The sequence below is a fragment of the Kogia breviceps genome, chromosome 7, assembly GCF_026419965.1.
Source record: "Kogia breviceps isolate mKogBre1 chromosome 7, mKogBre1 haplotype 1, whole genome shotgun sequence".
In the NCBI taxonomy this organism is placed as follows: domain Eukaryota; kingdom Metazoa; phylum Chordata; class Mammalia; order Artiodactyla; family Physeteridae; genus Kogia; species Kogia breviceps.
In genome coordinates, this window is record NC_081316.1 from 105,242,895 (window position 1) to 105,258,719 (window position 15,825).

General features: G+C 47.4%; 1 long non-coding RNA gene across 1 annotated transcript in view; it reads right to left on the reverse strand.

Annotated features, from left to right (window-relative positions):
* LOC136794521 (uncharacterized) overlaps window positions 1-6,547 on the reverse strand; it is an 87,852-nt gene extending 81,305 nt beyond the window's left edge. The window contains exon 1 of the long non-coding RNA XR_010841455.1: window positions 6,473-6,547. This is a non-coding gene — a long non-coding RNA (uncharacterized lncRNA). The remainder of the gene's footprint in view (window positions 1-6,472) is intronic.
* Window positions 6,548-15,825: the final 9,278 nt, after the last annotated feature.

Consider the following 15,825-nt stretch of genomic DNA (forward strand, 5'->3'; position numbering starts at 1 on the left):
TTGCAAAAGCTCATTTTGAAATTTGAAGACAAGAGATATATTGCCAAGGCGGCTCTAATACTGCGACATTAATTTTGCACTGAAAGATTTACTCAAAAATTAGATTTTACAATTTTAATGCCTCCATTCTTTTCTTTAAATAAGCTGTGAAATACAGTTAATTAGACTTAAACCCTAGAAGCTTAGACATTTGAGCTTTGGTGTAAGCTACAAAAGAATGCAAGCTTTTTCACTTGCAAATTAAATCTAAATTCATTACATGCCTAAACCTATACTACTTGCAGAAATCCTGCTGGGCTGAGGAGGGGTCTTCTTGAGGCTCCAGATGTCTCCCTACAGCACCCTGGCTGCAGAGAAGGGTTATGAAAATGAAAGGAGGGACAGGACGGGAGGTGGAAAAGACGGAGAGCATCTGACAACCTTGTCTTGGGCAATGTTAGTGTATTCTTTGGAACACCAGCCTTGAGAATTGCTCCTTGGGGAAAAGAAGGTTCCGTGCTCAAAAAAAATCAGGGAGAGGCTGCCTATCGTGCTCCCTTCTTGGAAAGTCACAAGGTTCAAGGAAATAAAGCAAACAAGCGAACAAACGAAAAGCTGTTTAATTTTATTTCATCCAGAATTCCCAAATATATTCAACAGTGAAGCCCTTTTTGTCAAAACACCTAACATTAGGGTCTATCCACTGCTCTGTAGAACAGTCTGCTCTAGGCTCTGGCAGCCCCTCTAGGACTGCTTTCTACTCCTTAGACATGGCCTTGGAGACCCAGCCCAAACTGTCTGTTCTCTTCCACATTGATCTCTTCACTGGGAGCCGTGAAACAATCACATACACAGCCAGCTGAGAAATACAAAATTGAGTTCACGACAGGCTGAGGATTTTAGGGACCCAAGGTAGGGACAGTACTGGTATCCCGCTAAGTGATCATGTCTGCAACACACTGCTTAACACTTGAATCAGAGAAACAAACAATTCAAAGGTGTAAGAACGCGTAGGGACCTTATAGCCCAACAGCCCACCTAATGCTAGAATCCCTTCTACAAAAGCTATGCCAGTCCATTTCAAGCAAAGCACTTCTCAGGACAGGGAACTCACCACTTCCTGGAAGTCCATCTTATCTCAGGACAGATCTGACTTCACATGTAGCTATAAGGCTACTTTCCTGTGAGACCCCTCACTGGCCTGGAGGTGAACTTGTCTAGGACCCTGCCAGGTGGGCTCCAAATTAGCTGGACTGGGGGGCTCCGCTCCTGCTAACCTCCTAGTACTTCCCCAGCCCTAACTTGCATTTCTGAGTCAAAGAGACCTTCTTTCCAGCTACTAGCCCATGCCTCGTTCCACGGCCAAGCCCCTTTCCTTCGGTCACTGCCTCCGCACATTCCTGGGGACCACGGACGCCTCTGAGAATCTAATGAAATCAGTGGGTCCTCTTCCCAGAATTGTCCAGTATTGAAAGCTTCACAGATGCCTTGAAGACTGTCCATCAGCCCTGTCTGTGACTTCCTAGTAGAGGCATCTTGATCTGATTGTGGGTGTTGGCAAAATCCAACCAACCCCAATAGACTGTAGGGAATTTTCCAAACATCCACCATGTGCCTTTGTTTTGTGCCCTTTACTATTCAGGACACCACCCTTGCTATCCACCACCTATTACTCTATTCCGGACATAATTCATCTTTGGAGAGTAATGGTAAAAATGATACCAATAATAATTCCACCTTGCTTTTGCAGTTTACAGAGTGGTGGCATGACTTTGTTGAACCTGACCTTCTCCAAGGTCTGAGTCATAGGAGTTATGTTTTGCTTTTAACAAAGGGAAAAACAGGTTCAGAAAGTTGAGTGACGTAGCCAGATAGGAGTTATGTTTTGCTTTTAACAAAGGGAAAAACAGGTTCAGAAAGTTGAGTGACGTAGCCAGAAACAGAGCCACAAGACAGGTTTCCTGAGTCCTAGTTCCTATAAGTTATCATGTTGCCTCCCAATTATAAACCCTAAATTCTATGTTTTCTTATAGCACCTGTAGCCCTTGATGTCACAGAGGAGAGGGGAGGCTATTTATTCTTTGTATAACAAGTACAAAGACCAACTGATTATTTTGTATACAACAGGGTTCAGAACAATGCTTTGGATTTTAAAATATCAGGTTCAATACCAGTATTGAACTTGTAGCTCTGTAACTTTGTGCAAGGCACTTCAGACCCTTGGAATTAACAGCAGAACTGAAGTCATAGAGCTACTGGGAGGACTAAATGAGATAACACACATACAGTGCGTGGTACATGGCACACACTCAACAGATGTCAGACTAAACAGGAATGTGGGCTGGGGAAGCCAGAAAGTTCTTCCTGAGAGAGGTAAGGTTTAAATTGGGCTCAGGAAGTGGGTTGTAGGTATAGGAAGACAGAATGAGACCTGTGAAGAGGTATCTAGGGAGGAAATTGCAAAGTGCATTGGGGTGGAGGAGGGAGGGGCATTATAGATGAGCTTCAGTCTTGGGCAGTAAGCATTCTGGGTGGAAGGAGCAGAGAGTGGAAAATACGGTCCATTGGGGCTTTGGAGTTTGGACTTCTTTTTGAGGCCAAGGAGAGTCACTGAAGATTTTGAACTAGAGAGTGATAAAGGATGATGCTTAGTCAGTTGACTGATGGCTAGAAGTAGATGGAAGCAGGAGAGACTAGAAAACAGACAACTTGGGGGGTTATTGCAGTGGCCTGGGTGATAGAGAAGTAAACCCATTTTTTACATCTTGTTTGATTCTAGCAAGTTGCCCTGCCTTGTTCCCAATCTCCAGGTCCCTCTCCCATCCTTACCCTGAGTGCCCAGGTAGAATGACTGGGCCTTTGCAGTGGACCCCATTCCAGGATTCCCATTCTAATGGCCTGATTCATAGCACAGTTCTAGCCTTTGTCTGGGATAGTTTTTTGCTTTGGGATTTTTTTTAATTGAAGTAGAGTTGATTTACAATGTTGTGTTAGTTTCAGGTGTACAGCACAGTGATTCAGATAGAAGATAGATAGATAGATACATAGATAGATAGATAGATAGATAGATAGATAGATAGATAGATAGATAGAGATAATTGATAGATAGATGACAGATAGATAGAGACACATTCTTTCACAGATGTTTTCTTGTAGGTTATTACAAATTATTGAGTGTAGTTCCCTGTGCTATACAGTAGGGCTTTGTTGGTTATCTATTTTATATATTGTAGTGTGTGTATGTTAATCTCAAACTCCAGACATAGAAAACAAACTTATGGGATAGTTCTTCACTGTTGACTCCCTGGGAACTGGACCCTTATCCTTGGGACTCACCCACCTCTGCTGTAACTCACCATGTTGAAAACAGCAGTATGACTGTGGCTTTCCTGTGGTTTCAAATTCACTCACAGGGGTGTTCAACCCATCACCTGCCATAGACAAGGTGCTGTGCTGAGGGCCGTGGAGGGTGCAGAATTGGGTCCAACAAGTTCACAGCTTTCAGTAAGCTTGCCATCTAGTACAGAAGGTAAGCCATATATAAAAAAGACTATGATATAAGGTCAAGTATGACTCAAAGAGCTTTTTAGAGCAGCTCTGGATAATCAGCTATGGCTGTTCTAAAAACAAATGACCCAGAAAGCCATCATAGGTCTCCATGTATTTGGCCAACGTGATCTTTCCCATCAGAGCTTTATGCTACCCAGGTATGAGGAAACAACTGCCATGGGAAGTGGTCAACATTCCTTCCTGGCCTGCTCTGTGCCTCCTGTTTCCAACTCTCTTCATGCTCCGGATCCCCGCTTTGGTTCCTCCTGGCTTTGAGGTTATGGCTGATACTCCATCCAGCCACTGAAGCCTGTTTCCCTGCTTAGGTCTGCAAACACACCCACAGTGGGATTGGGGTGGGGGGAACCTTTCAAGGAAAGCAGAAGAAAAATACCAAGGCCTATAAAAAGAAACACGTATTCAGAGTGCTTTTTTCCCATTGCAAATTGAACATGTAGCAAAATATTGACTTGGCGGGCACGGCCCAGTGAGAGCCCCCAGGCCCTGGTCTCTTCTTGTCATTTCACCTTTTTTTTTTTTTTTTTTTTTTTTTCGCTAAATGCTTTAGAAATGCTTGGATCTCTCTCCAAGCAGGTTAGAGCTGGCCCTGCTCCCAGGTCCTGTAGGATCTTCAGTGACTTCCTAAACCTACTTTGTCTCTGAGTTGGGGTCCCTAGTTTTTCCCATTGAGCTAGAGTTGCTGCTCTGACTGACACCTTAGTTCTTCTCAACATGGCCCCTTGAGAACTATCCCAGACAAAGCCTAGCTGCCCCGCCCCAGCCTGGGCCTCCCTGCACTAAGCAGAGTGGAAGCAGATCTTTCTTTGCTTCCACTCAAGAATCTTCTGACTTGGTCTGGAATAGCCTTCTTGCCCACCCACCCTCTTGGCTGTGTGGGCTTGGTTTGCTGGTCACTAAGGGCCAGTTAAAACCAATTTTGTTCCCAGAACAACTTCTGCAGCCTTGTTTGTCCACACCGTACTCTCATCGGCTTCCAGGAAGCCTTCAGAGCTGACACCATCTTCCCTCAACTGAATCATGCTGCCACCATCCAAGGACCAGAAACAAACACCATGTCCCTTTCTGCCTATAAAGGTCACTCCTTTACCCCCCCTCTCCCATCTCTCTGGGTGAGCAGAAGAAGCAGCCTGTCTCAGCAACTGCTTGACAATTGCAACAGCACCCTAGGCATCCTCCCTGCCTCAAGCCTTCCCCTTCCTGGTCTGTATTCCACGGTGCAGTAGAGGAAAGAGCTTTCTACGGTGCACATTTCTACTGTTCCCTGGCTTCGGACTCACAGTGATTTGCATTGTCTTCACATAAAACCCGCATCCTTGGCACAACTGACAGCGCCCTGCACAGTGCATCTATCACCTGCCTACCCTGGCACTCCCCATGGCACACCTTCCCTCTAGCCATTTGGGTCGGAGGTTACCTAATATGCCTTGCTCTTCGCCCATCCCTTTGTCTCCTGCCCAGACCACCTGGTAAACCTTGGAAATGACTATTCAACCTCCAGCTCAAGCATCATCTCCTCCAGGAACCTTCCTTGACCTCCCTTGACAGAGGCAGCATCATTATTCTCTGAGGATCCCACGTGCTGCATTTGGACCTGTATCGCAAGACGATGCCATTTCTATAATTTTATATGTTCGGTCTCTCCTGGATATAAATTGTGGCCAAGAGTTCAGACTCGGAGTCTAACAGAGCAGAGATCAAATTCCAGCTCCATCATTTACTAGAGAGGTGCCCTCATGCAAGAACAGACCTCAATCTCAGTTTCCTCCTGTATAAAATGGTAGTAATGATAATGAGACCTACCTTAAAAGAGGCTGTTGTGAGGATTAAATGAGTTAATGATCTAAATCACATTGCCTGGTATACAGTAAGCAGCCATTCGATGCTGATTCATTCTGTTTTAGACTCTGAGACCCTAAGTTCTTACCATACAGGAACAGTAACTACATTTAGCATTTGCTAGTTTTACTTGTATCGATGCATTTAACCCTCATAACTGCACGAAGGTGGTACTTTTGTTATCCCCATTTTGCAGATGAAGAAAAGAAGCAAAGAGGCTAACTAACGTGCCTAAGTGAACACACCCAGGCAGCAGCAGATTCGAACCCAGGAAGTCTGGCTCCAGAGCCCTCCACCCTAAGGATTACACCCAGTGGCTCTTTAGATAGTCACTAAACATTTATTTTTAAAACGGAACCAATCAGTCTGTTCAGCTTTGTATCCTTAGTGCCAATCATGGACCCAACACATCTGAGTTCTCATAAGTGGCTGTTGACTAATGAGGAGCAGAGATTACAAGGCAGGGAGTGAAGCCTTTCCCTGTGATCAGTTCTCCCCCTGCTCCATGCACGCTGATGAGTCCTGACTCAGGAGCCCCAGTGACCGCGGACTTACTCTCCACCATAAACAAGTACAGTAAATAGAGCAGACTTCCCATTCACCAGCTCAGACAGCCCCAGCCCCTGGGCCACCCCATACAACCCCCTGACACCTGCAGTTGTCTGCAGAGAAGGGAAAGAGCCAGGCCGGGACAGGGAGAGAGAGAGAGAACATTTGACTCATTAGCTGCATATTCCATTCTGACGTTTGAACCTGATGGAATCCAAGCAGGGCTGGAGCAATGAATTAATCCCAGGGAAGAAGACAGGTCTGCAGCTCCTTAGCTATTAGTGGCCCACTGCGAAGGGGAGCCCTGCTGAGCCAACATGTGCCATGAAGATTATTCCCCACTACCTGGCTCCTGTTGGAACCTCCCTGGTCCAACCCAGCCAACTTCAGAGAGACCAACACGTGATAGGTGTTTGATACGTATCTACCAATTAAGGAACTGATTGAAGAGTGAGTCATCCCCCACCCCCACCCCCGGGTTCACTGGGACAGGACCAAGCATCCTATGATTCTGTGCTCCGGTTAGCAGTTCCCATACCTCCTGGAGGTCAGCTTGTCCAGGCCCCCGCCTTTGGGCAGTCTGTTCTCCTTTTCCAGGGTCACAGATCAGGGTATCTCCTATCAATGATCACAGAGGAAAAATGGTCATCAGTTTCCCCAGATTTATTTTCATTTATTCATTCATTCATTTATTTTCTTTCTTTCTTTCTCTTTCTTTTTTCTCCTTCTCTCTCCATCTCTCTCTCACACGCACACACACACACCCTCCCCAAATCCACCACTCTCCCTTCCAGTCTCCCTGGCTACCAACATTCTTCGTGACGCCAGATCCAGGAGGCCACAGGATGGTGCTGGCACAAATCTTCTTCGTAAGAGAAAGACGAGAGAGGGAACGACAGAGAGGAAGAGGGGCATCCCTGCACCCCCCAGCTCTCTTCTCCAGGCTTGGCTGTCTCTAACCCCAGGCCACAGAATTCATCGCTCACTCTGATTCAGTGGGACAGTTATTTTATATTATTAAAATAAGAGATTATCATCACCACCGATCTCCATCTCCTTTCCAATCTCATTTGAAAAGCAGGCATTGCCTCCTGCTCCCGGACCCCTAATTCTCTCTGCCTCGGCTGTTAAATCATTTAACCTAGCAAAGTGTTGGAATATGCATTTTACATGAGAGACACGAGGCTGGATAAATCTGGGCTGACTGCAGAGGCTGAAAAGAAATATCTGAGGTGCAGACAAGGGTCAAAGAAGCCTTGGATGGGATGCAGAGTCTGGAAAGGCTGGGTCTCCTCCCTCTCCTCTCTTGCTTAGTGAATAAGAAAGACAAAGCCTCGTCCCTCTTTGCAGAAAAGCAACTGAAACCCATAACAGACACTAGTAACAGGGACCAGGGCATACCATGCAACCCGGCCTTCCCTAGACTTCTATGATGGGGCATTACCACGCTTGACCTTACCAAGCTCTGGGACTCAGATTAGACCCAGTATTCAGCATTCAACTTGATGCACTCAAAGCTGGGCTACAGAGTTCAGGACCAGTGGAGCCGTCTCAGAATGTCTGGGCTGTAAAGACCCCAAGCACAGCTCCCTCTACTTACAGATGAGGAAACCAGAGCCCAGAGAGGGGTAAGGACTTAGCCAAGGGTACAAGATATTAGCCAACACCAGGACTTGCACCCAGGGTTTGAGCCTAGGGATCCTGGCCCCTGGTCCAATGCCTGGTCCAATGGACTTAAGATTGGTTCTGACTCTGGCCATTTCTGTACACTTATCCCTTTGTAATTTATAAATGACAACTGTAGTTACTCAGGAGCCTGGGTGAGAACACTGGGAAGGTTCATTTACTCATGAATTCATTTTACCAACTTATATGGAGAGTCTGCCATATGTTAGCCCTGGACTGGGTGCTGGGGATGCAGATGTGGACTAGACACAGCTGTGCTATCAAGGACCTCATGGTTAGATAACTCTAACAGGGTTAAAAGCTAAAAACAATGCCAGGTGTGTGCTCTTGGTTGAGAATATAATTTTTCCATATGCTTTATCAGTCAGATGGAGATTTTGCAAACCACTGTGTGAGTCCCATAAATGCTTAAGTGCCCCTAAGTTCAAAGTTGCTTATTTCTTGCTTGACCTAGAAAGAAGAAGTAATGCTCCCTAGGGCATTTGGCATGTAGATAGCAAGCCCAGGGCTCAAACCCAGGAGTCCCACTTCAGCTATGGTGTCAGGCAACTAAAACAGAGGGCCCAGGGAGGGTTGCCACATTTAGAAAATGAAAATACACAAGGCCCGATTACATTTGAATTTCAGGTAAACAATGGTTAAAATAATTTTGTAATATGTGTGTCCCAAATACTCCATGAGACACACTTACACTAAAAAAAAAGAGGTTTTTTTTTTGCGGTAGGCTGGCCTCTCAGTGCTGTGGCCTCTCCCGTTGTGGAGCACAGGCTCCGGACGCGCAGGCTCAGCGGCCATGGCTCACGGGCCCAGCCGCTCCGCGGCATGTGGGATCCTCCCGGACCGGTGCACGAACCCGTGTCCCCCGCATCGGCAGGCGGACTCTCAACCACTGCGCCACCAGGGAAGCCCTAGAGTATTCATTTTTATCTAAAATTCCAATTTAACTGGGCATCCTGTATTTTATCTGGTAACCCTTTGGGGATGGAGAGAGCGCCACTTGGAAATTGGATACACAGGGACTTGGGTGAGAGATAGTGAGAGATGCTGGGCCCCGGAGCCAGGAGAGGTTCCTGGAGCCCAGTGGGTGTCTCCTCAGTTCCCAAGGGAGGCTGCCCCCACTCCCCCAACCCAATGGCAACTTGATCTGCCTCTGTAGCTGTGCTAATGAGAACGCTCTTCCTCAAACAACAGATTAATTGATTTAAAACTTTTAATGCCAGATGCTTGGTGGAAGCATTTTAATAATCCTCGAGTCAGAATTAATCATGTCTCCTGATCTTTGAGGAGGGCAGTTATTAAATCCTGCAGAGGCAGGGGATGGGGCCAGGCAGGGGCAGAAGCTGTTTCTCCCGGGAGAAACAGGCAGGGGCCTCTCATGGAGGCCCCTGGTGGGGTGGCATGGCATGGGGGGCAGAGGCAGGTCTGGAATGGCACCCGAGAGGCAGGAAGTTGACCCACTAAGCCCTGGTTTCTCGCAGCCCAAGGCCAAGGTGGGGTACAGGGGAGTCCTGCTGCAGAGGTTCCCCCATGGCCTGGCCACAGTTAACTGCAGAACTGGACACACTTGGCCAGGCCCAGGACAGGGCCATCTTTCTCCCTGAATCCCTCTCACTCCCCCTTTTCACATCCAAGGAATTTTAGAAGAATCTCATTCTCTGAATCTAGGAATGAGGAAAAGGAAAAAAATGTCTCCTGTAGTGAAACCAGGGGCGCGTCTTCCCCCCTGGCTGAAAACTAGAGTCCTGCCTCTGGGCAACCTCCCGCCACGCCAGCTGCCCCTCCGTGGGCTCTGATGCCCTTTCTCCTTGGCCTCTCAGCTCGCTCCCACTGTGGGCTCTTAGTCCTTTCCCTCCTCCATCCAGAAGCCACCTGAATTCCGCCTCTATGTCTCCAGACTTCCACCTTCTACCCCCTCCCTCTCGTTTGTCCAGTCGTCTGCTCTCTGCCCCCAACTCCTCTCACTTCAGCCTCCTATACTTACAGTACACCAGGCACATCACCAACACAAGTTCTAATCTTTATAACCCTCCGAGTCAGTAGATTATTACTCCCCGTTGTTTGCAGAGGGGTAAACTGAGGCTTGCTTTGTTAGGTGGCTTGTCCACAGACACACAGCTGCATTGGGTCAGTTCCGAGCCCCACCCCACCCAGAAGGCTTCTCGGGCCCCCATTTTCCTCTGGGTTTCAGAGTTCCTAAGTAGTCACATCAGAGGGAGCTGATTTTGCACATAATGATACCAAATGTTCTGCCCATTCGAAGCCCCTAAAAGCCCGGGGCCATGTCTTGTGCTCCTGCACAGCGCATCAGCCCACCTGGCACCTGAGCCTCCCACGATCTGAGCCAAACAACTCCATTTCTCTTGAGAGTCAATCCTGTGGATGGTGGCCTCCCTCCATCACTCCCCCCTCACCTGAAACCCTCACGCACCCCTCAGCAGTGTCATGCAGACACTAAGCACTGAGCAGGCAGGGGCCTGCCAATGGTCTCCACCACATATGAAGTCCAGCCCCAAACAGCACAACCCCAGACAGCCTAGAGGGTGACACATTCTGCCTCTGTTAATGCTGAGCACCCTTGGGCTCCCCTGGTCTCCTGATGCCCCACTGTCAAAGCTAAATCAATACTCCCTTTTTTCTCTGCAAGAACATCTCAGTAATCCTAATTGGTCACTATGGCAACCCCAGCTGCAGCTCCTCGTGGCCTCAATGAAGAGACAGAAGGATGAGAGGGGGTGAGATAGAGGTTAAGCCTACTTATTGTATAATGCTCTGCCTTTGATATCACCTAGATCCACATGCTAAGTACCTGGAAAGAAACAAAATCCCGTGTAAATTAGAATGATACCATCCAATCCCCTGCTTATATCCTCACTAGTCGCAGCCGATAAGGCCATTGTCTGCAGCCACTGGGCCTGACCTCCTCCGCCTGGCGGCTGATGGGGTTTTGGTGTTGGGTCACTTTCATCAGAGAGGATGGGCGGAGCTGTGAATCCTGCAGGGCAAAATGGCTGTGCCGGGGCCTCTGCCTGTAGCACCCCCACCCCAACCCAACCAGGAGGGGATCTGAGGGAAAAGGAGAGACAGGAAGACCACTGCCCAGAGCCTGGTCCTGTGTCTCTTCCTTGCTGGAATCTTGAGGCTGCTCTTCCATTTCCTCAGCAGATGGATCATTCCCTGCTTGGATGGGGTACCCTCAAAACCCCAATCCTGCCTTGCGTGCTGGGGTGAGATCTCCCCATCATGCAAACATGCACACACATGAACATACATACACACTTCCTGCCCGTGAATGTGTCTTCCCATCTAGCCACCCTCAGAAAAATAAAGTCTCTGCTCTCTTCATTCTTCAAGACTCCCCCTTCCCCTTCCCCTCAGTGCCGCTGCCCCACACCGGCTGGGCCTTCCTTCCGTGACTCCGTGATCTCTCTGTTGCCAGGGTGAGGGTTGGCTCTGCAGCTGCCCACATTTGCCAATGACATCAGATCCTTCAGCTCTGCCCTCTGAATTGTCTTCTCAGAGCCAGACTCCTTCCCCATCCCAGGAGAGGTGGGTTTCAGCTTTCCCTCCCTACACACTGCTATGCTTATGCCCTACCTGCCCCACAGGGAACTTCTAACCTATTTTCCACTTGCTGCAGCAGATGACTCCCAGGATCATAGTCTACCCCAGCCAGGGCCAGAGCCAGATCAGTCCTATAAAGCATGGGTTCAGTGCAGCCCCCTTTCTTGGCCCAGCTGCCCCAGGTCCATTTGAGCAGAGCTTTTAATCCTACCCTGTGGCCCACAGAGAGACTCCTTTGCTGGGAGTCCCTCCAAGTTTTTCTATGGTCCGTTTTGGTCCTCTCCCCCCTGGGAAATCCATGGTGGGACACTGGATTTTTCTTAACGTTAAACAGAAGGTGAGAAAGCCCTGTCTGTTCTGCCCTCTTTCTGTCTGCCCCTTTCATAACTTCTCCTTGTTCAGCACACACAGCTGTGATCAACCATCCATTTCCGGCCTCCAGTCAACACCTAAGGCTTTTCCTGCTGCCTGCCAATTCACTCTGTCAACCGTCCATCTTAGAACCATTTAGGGGGGCACTTTGCCACGTCCTGGGCACAGTTAGGGATGCGAAGAACCTGAAAAGTTCCAATTTTCTAATCCAAAAAGGACTAGAGGGCATGCATCCGTCCATAACTAGTCTGTAGAAGATAAAGCTTTTCTCTTGATTGTATCTGGGGACAGAGAGGAAGAACAGCCGTGGTGTGGGGGGAGGAGACATGACTTTGGAATCTGATCTTGTTATGAAAACTTGGGCAAATTCTTCAATATCTCTAAGCCTAGGATTCATGGAGATCATAATGCCTGGCTTGGAAGGCTACTGTGAGGAGTGAATGTGATATAGCCTGGAAAAAGGCTTTGTCAATGATGAGATGTGGTACAAATGTAAGGAACTATCATTACCACGGCAGTGATATGGGACCATAGTTCTCTTGGCTTTGGATGGATGCTCTTCCTGTTTCTCCCCTCGTGGAGACTGTTTTGGGAGAGGTCACATAGGCTGTGACCCTATGTATTCTTGCCTTCTCCCCGCAGGTTGGTCCAGGATAGATGATTGTAGGTAGAGAACACAGCGACAGAATCCTTCCTGTCACCACTTACCCATAGATGAGAAACAACCGCATCCTCTTAGCTTAAGATGTGATAATAGTCTTTTCACCTGTGAGTCCCAATCCCAGCTGCCTGGGAACATGTTCCCACCAGGTAATGTTTGATCAGGGATGTAGCTGCAGGCACATTTCAGATACGTCCCTTGATCCCCAACACCTCCTGTGACGCAGATAAAGAAAGCACTATGCTTATCCTCCTTATGTCAATGAGGAAACTGAGGCAAGAGAGGCGAAGTGACTTTTCCAAGACCATGGAGCTAGCAAGCTGCAGATCTGAGACTTCTAATTCCCAAGTGCAAAACCTACACTCTCTTTCTCTGTGCAGCTGCCTGCCTCCTGAAAGCTGCTCCCTGTAGCCCACTCATCTGCTATTCTGGCAGGGTAAACACTTGAAGAAGGCCCTTTGCTCAGAGGGCACGTTGAGCGGAGTATCGGGTCAAGGTTCATCTGCATTTGGGGCGACAGAAGGCTGCCGAGATAATAGGGTCCCCTTTGTCCTCCATGGGGCTGGATGGGAACAAGGATGGATGTCTGAAGGAGATTACAAGCAGTTATGGATATTGCTTGTCATGCTACCATCAGCAGACGCCTCTTTCAATTGACTAGTTGCTTGTATTTCCAGAATAGGGAATGCCAGATGTATTTCCTGCACTGAAAGAGAGTACTGAAGGCCCTTGGGAAGAGACCCAGCTGTTAAGTATCAGTGGAGGCTGGGGTAGTTTTAACCCCTGGTGGCCAGGTAATCAGAATGCCTGGGAAGCCAAGGACAAACAGCCAAAGCAGCCCACATCTAACAAATGAATGGAGGCTTGAAAGCCCTTTCTAAGTTGCTTGTTTGGAGTTCAAAATTCACTTTGCCGTGTCAACAGTGTTATTAGAACGAACATTTATTGAGTCCTGTATGTGCTACATGGTATCAAAGCATTCTGCTTTCTTTTTTTTTTTTTTCCATTACATCCTCACCTCGTTACAACTTTACAAGGTAGGAGTGGCAGACACTGGCTTGTTCACCGTCCCAGTAACCCTTTCCTCTTAGGCACACAGTCCTTCCTCAGCCTTCCTTGTATTAGGGGCAGCCATGGGACAATGGAAAGTAGATGGAAAGCATATGCACCACCTCCTAATCTGGCCCATAAAAATGCCTCCTGCCCAACCCTTTGTGTGCTCTCCTCCTTCATCTATCTGCTGGATGCATGGATCCAGTGAAAGGCTCCCAAGCTCTAGGGAATTATGTCATCCACTAAATGGAATGATCCTGGGGTCCCTGAATGACTGCATGGGGCCAAACCCCACTACTGACCTATGTTGGACTTCGACGTGAGTGAGAAATAAAATTTTACTGTGTTAAGCTACTGAGATTTGGTAGGTTTTCTCACCCACCCAAACGAATTCAGTAAGTATCAGACTATATCAACAGCCTCCATTTTACAAATGAGGAAACGGAGGCTCAGAGAGGTAGCGTGACATGCCCAACGCTACATAGCAAATAATCTGTAGAGCCAAGTTTAAAACCCAGGTACATCAGACTCCAAAGCCAGTAGTTTTCCATGCTACCTGCCACAATAGGTGGCCAGGATCCTAGGCCGGTCACAAAAGTCTATTTAACCAACGAAATACCCAATGCATTTTTCAACTACCCTTAGCCATTGCCCATAGCAGTTTCTGTGGGATGTTGACTGAGTTTCCAAACCTGACTCTGAGAGCACGTCTCATCACCATCACCTCACCCCCCCAATAATTTTGGACCACACTTCCAGGCCTGAGTAAAATAACATGCTTCCATAGATGTGGACGCTTCTCAGTCAGTTGCTCCCTAAAGACTCTGACTCAGAATTAAAGAGCATTTGCTTCCACGAGAATGAAGGGCCCACACTCAAACTTCCCCTGTGTATTCCAGGTAACCCTGGCTGAGTCAATTTGTTGGTAGATGGGGAGTCTGCTTATGACCTAGGACAAGCAGGTCAGTTCTGGTTCTTAGTATATTGCTATATTGATCCTAGAAGCATGGATCCTAGAACCATTTTTTTTCTGAGCCTGAAATCCAAATGCCTGGTCTGACCAGCTGAGGTACATTTACAGTGACAAGGGGAAGGAATATTTTAAATTGTAAGTGACTTTGAAACCCCAAGAACTCTGATTGCTGTAGGCAGAGGAAAACTCATGCTTCTTTTCTTAATGGGGCTCAGCCAGAGGAAACAAATCAGCTCTACAGTATATCCTGAGTGTATGATGTGTGCCCACCAATGTATCAGTCCATGGGATGGCAGCCACCATGCCTGCCCTCCAGAGGATCATAAGCTGATTAGGGAGACCGAGCTGAAACACAAGGAGACAAACTCTAGAAAACTCTCCAGCCACTTGATGTTAATTTGCACGTGTTCACATGTGGAACACTGACCTCTGTCCCTTTCAGCCTTCTCTTCAAACTCTCAAATAAATCCAGCTGCACATAAGTCAGTGGTATGGAACTTACTGAGTATTTGGGAGGGAAGATGAAGATTTACTTCACATGCTCCACTGAAACTTTTTAAAACGTTTTCCTAGTTCTTCTCTCTCTTTACCCCAAATCCCTTCTCTTCCTTGCCTGCACTTGGGACCTCTCCTCTCTGACTCTCCACATATTTTCTCACCCCTTAATCCAACTTAGTTTCTGAATCTCTCACTGCTGCTATATTATGCAGAGGAATGTGACCCTTTCCCAGATCCTGTCTTCAGACTTTATCAGGTCTTTAGCTAACAAGTATCCTTCTAGTTATCAGAACCCATTCTAGGGGGAGAGGCAGGCATGTTACAAATAACCCACCGAAAACATTTCTGATATTCTGCTTGTGGAATTTCACCCTGCAGAATCTTATCCAGGGCTTTGCCTGAAAGTGTGTTTGCTGTCCGTGGTGCTGACCTGGGAGGCTAAGGCTAATCATCATTTGTCTACACATCATTCAGTCAGGGGATTGGATGGTCTTGCTGTCTGCTCTGAGCCTCACCCCCCGTCATCTCTGAAACGGGATTATTAACAGCACTCACCATATGCAAAGCATTTAGCATCCTACCTGACACAAAGAGCTCAATAAATGGTAGTATTTCTTACTGTTATTATTATGCTATTATCCTACAGGCTCCTATTTATTCACCGCCACTTCCCAGATATATTTTTTCCTCCAAACCTCAAGCTAAATAGTATTTGGATAAGTGATTCCACCTTCAGTTTTCTTCCCACACTTTGCTTTACAATGAACACAGGTTTTCCAAGGTTTTTTGCTTTAACCGTGAAAGAGAAACCGAAGTTAACAAAACAAATAACTGGTCTCACTGGTTGAAACATGAGTGGAGTTAACTCTGGAATTTTTTCAGCTTTGATTTTGTTCCTTCATTGATTCATCTCCTGACTCCTCACTTGGGAATAAAACCCACTCAAATGCTCCTTTTTTGCTGTTGTTGTTCTTGAAAGTGTGTGTCCCCAAGATTCCTTGTGCTTGCTTCTCTCATAGTACATCTCATGCTCTACTGAAACTGCCTCTTTAAAAAGACTATGTTGGGACTTCCCTGGTGGTCCAGT